We start from the raw sequence: 4151 nt of genomic DNA on the forward strand, positions 1-4151 counted from the left end.
GTTGTCAACAGTTCAGAAGACGTGAAATAAAGTGCGCGCATCCATAATAAAACGTCCATCACACGACTTCAGGGGGTGAATAAAGGTCTCCTGTAGCAAATCCATGCATTTTTGTAAGATAAAAATCCATATTTCAAACGTAATAAACACTTTTTTTCTCACTTCCGCTGAATGTCATACGTGGAAGCCGTTCCGGCAGATGACATAAGACGTCGGCGTTGCGTGATAAGCGACGAACGCGGAGACAAAACAAAACACTGTTCACGAATTAGAAGCACAAAACGGGGATTTGTAAAGAAAAATGTCAGAGGATTTCGATATATCATCCGCCGGAACGTCTTCCACGTATGACAGTCAGCGGAAGTGAGAAAAAAGTGTTTATTACGTTTGAAATATGGATATTTATCTTACAAAAATGCATGGATTCGCTACAGGAGACCTTTATTCACCCCCCGGAGCCGTGTGAGGGACGTTTTATTATGGATGCGCGCACTTTATTTCACGACTTCTGAACTGTTGACAACCAACACCCATTGAAAGGCTAGGAGGGGTCAGGACAATTTTTAATATAACTCCGATTGGATTCGTCTGAAAGAAGAAAGTCACATACACCTAGGATGCTTTGAGGGTGAGTAAAACACAGGCAAATTTTCATTTTTGGGTGAACTAACCCTTGAGTCACATGATCCTTCAAAAATCATGTTAATATGCTGATATGATGCTCAAGAAACATTTCTTATTATCATCAATGTTGAGAACAGTTGTGAAAACCATGTTTTGGTGAAAGCCATGACATATTTTTTAAATATTTATTTAGAACAGCGTTTATTTGAAATGGAATTGTAGCATTATGCATTTCTTTTCTGTCACTTTTGATCAATTTAATGCATCCTTGCTGAACAGAAGTCTTAATTTAAAATCTTGACCCCAAATTTTTGAACAGTAGTGTATGCTTAAATAATGTTTTACAAAAAAAAAGATTAAGAAATACTTTCACAGTGCAAATGGAATAATAAAATTATTATATTGTTATTATTATTATTTGTATTATTATTATTATATCAATATTGCACAAGTAAACAGTATAATAGTATTAGGACTTAATACTAGTATTAAGAAGTGAACTGTTCTGTTCCACTTTCACCTATTGTAATTAAAGATGTGTGCTGGAGTTGTCCGTTAGGGCCAAATGGATTTGTTTGCACGTGAATCAAAGCGGTGAAGTGGAAGACTTGCCCACTTCACCTGCTTTTATCAACTGCACGCTCGTGAATGGAAGGCGAGGAAGTAGAGGGCAGGAAACAGTTTTGCCCTAATTTAAATTGCAGCTGGAGCTCAATGCAGTCTGTTGCCAGGCGATGTGACCTTTCCTCTAACAGGGTGCCGCAAACGGTGTGCAAGAGACATCAAGTTTCTCAACAATGTACATGATTGTGTGTGTTTAAGCTCCCAAAGCTTTCGCTTGAATGCACGACATGTAATATATCCCACCCTGCTGGAAGATGCATGTTTGTATTCGCCAGTGTTAAGTGAGTATATGTGATCCTTTATGCGTGCCATAACCGTAAAGTCTTTATTCCGCTTGGTTTGTAAAGCTCTTGCTATTTGTTAACACAGGGCCAGATGATGTGTAGAAGCACCTGCCAGAGTGCTGTAGCGTTGCCATGGCAATTGCATCCAGTCATCCTGTCAGCCATGCACTGCTTTTTCTGCAGTAGAAGTGTTACTGTGAGGGAGGCAGATGGTTCGCTCCTACTTCCTGTTTATTTATTTATTTCATTAATTTAATAAAGAGCAAAAATTAGAAAGCAATTGCTATGCGACCACTGTGTAATGATCACAAGATAAAAAACAGGATGCAGATCTCACTGAGATGCAGAGGTTGCAAGATCTTGCTAAAACATGGCAGATATAAATAGGCTTCACTAATGGATGAACAAGTGGACATCTTTGATAATCAATGATACATTCTCAACCTTAAACGTTTTGTGGCTTTTAATTCATATCTGTTAGCTTTGAGGTCATGTATACGCTAGTTGGTGTACAGACTGGAGCTATATCCGAATATGCATACTTCCCTATATAGTAGGCAAAAAACAATATGTGAAAAGAGTAGCATGTCTGAATTCATAATTTTTATAAAACAATAAGTAGGGATGTAACGATTCACTCAACTCACAATGAGATACAATTCACGATACTGATTTCACGATAAGATTTTCTCACAATTTTTTTAACAAAATTTTATTTAAGACAAACTGCATTTGAATCACAATCCAAGCAAAGCTAGCAAAGCATGAGCAGTTTTTTAATCTAAATTAGATTGCATAATTTTACATTTTAAACAAAAACAGAATGCTCTAACTTTAGTTTTGTGAAATTATACTACATAAAACATCTGCACGAAACAAATACAGCTGACGGGCTGAATGAGACACAGATTCACTCTCTGACAGCAGGTGGCGCTTATGGAACAGCACAGCGTTTCCATGGTTACCGCTGTAAAAAAAAAAGCAGCAATGCGCTTATAAACACTACATTAATATGCATAATACAGAGACGAGATGAAAAGAAAATACAATCTAAACTTTCCTGAAGACAGTCAGTTCCCCTCAGAGATATAACCTCCCAGCCCCAAATGTATGGCAATTTGTTTAACATCTCAACCGACTTGAATCGTCACATATTTGTATCGATGTTACATTTAGTCATTTACATTTAGTCATTTAGCAGCCGCTTTTATCCAAAGTGACTTAAAAATGAGGACAAAGGAAGCAATCAAAATCAACAAGAGAGCAATGATATGCAAGTGCTATAACAAGTCTCAGTTAGCTTAACGCAATACACGTAGCAATGTTCAACATGTTCAACCGGCTCGCGGTGCATCGTTACATCCCTAACAGTAAGCAAAAAGTACCCTGATATGGCGAGACACTAAAGTGCATCCAGTAGAGCGCTGCAGTGATGGCATATCTTCTTAGGCCAAACCAGAAATTAGCATCACCCTGCTTCCCTTAACAGAAACCCAATAGGACTTTTTATTTGGATTATTGCAGAAAATAAACTCCAAAGGTTTATGATTCTTACACATTTTCATCATGATAATCTTCAAAAATGAACAAATACAGAAGTTTGTCAGAAGTTTGTCAGTCGCCAGAAGTTAAAAGCTAAATGTAGGCTATAAACGAACTACAATATGGTCACATGACTTCATCGGCATGACCATTGAACCTCAGAAAACTCTTTGAGTCTTTATTTAAAAAAAAAAAAAATCCCTGAAAATTTTCCTTTCGGCGTGATGATGTTTAATGTCCCTGAAAACCTCTGTAGTCTCATTTAGCCATTTAGCAACTGTCTTTTTCAAGACAAGTAAAAAAAAAAAACTTTTACTTATTACTGATGTATTTTATGTTGTAGAATAAAACATGAAAATATGTTGAGCTTGTGTTAACTACAGACCTTATTTCAGGCATTTAACCAAAACCCCATTCAAAATAACCATTGACTTCAAGACAATGGAACTGGAAGTAAGCTAACATGCTTACTCGTTTCTAGGTTTTGGCCTACAAAAATACGTTATCCCTGCAGCACTCTATGGACATTTGACTATACCTTGAGGCCATAGGAGAGAATTTGTGAATGGCGGTGACGCGACTCAACTGTTGTCATTGGTCACATAACAATAACAACATGACAAATGTAGTATGACCGGATTACATTTATACTAAATAGAATGTATTTTTTAACAGTCACAAGTAAGTACTTATTTAAAAGAAGTATGTACTCACGGAGTACTGCAAACTTAGTATACATACCATATACTGCAGATGTATCAAGAGCACAGACTGGTATTATGCTTCATTTTATATTATTATTCAAACATAGCTCATGCATGTGAGGAAACGTCTAGGTTACTTGTGTAACCCTCGTTCCCTGAAGGAGGGAACGGAGACGTTACGTCAGTCGTGACTGACGAATCGTCGGCCTAAGCGCGAGGTCCGTCGCCGTGCACAGTTCCGGCAGCACACCTGGGTCAGCACCACCCTCGTGCAACTGCTTCAACGCCTTGGCCTGGTGGACTTGCAGGAGGGCCATGGCGTGCAGGGCGGAAGCGGCCTGTCCAGCAGCACTGTAAGCCTTAGCCGTCAGAG

The 4151-nt window shown here is 38.2% G+C and overlaps 1 protein-coding gene across 1 annotated transcript in view; it reads left to right on the forward strand.

Annotated features, from left to right (window-relative positions):
• Positions 1–4151, forward strand: part of LOC107657819 (junctophilin-1-like) — a 48873-nt gene that overhangs the window by 13981 nt on the left and 30741 nt on the right. The window lies entirely within an intron of this gene.

The sequence above is a fragment of the Sinocyclocheilus anshuiensis genome, unplaced genomic scaffold (genome assembly GCF_001515605.1).
Source record: "Sinocyclocheilus anshuiensis isolate Anshui unplaced genomic scaffold, SAMN03320099.WGS_v1.1 scaffold7, whole genome shotgun sequence".
Classification (NCBI taxonomy): domain Eukaryota; kingdom Metazoa; phylum Chordata; class Actinopteri; order Cypriniformes; family Cyprinidae; genus Sinocyclocheilus; species Sinocyclocheilus anshuiensis.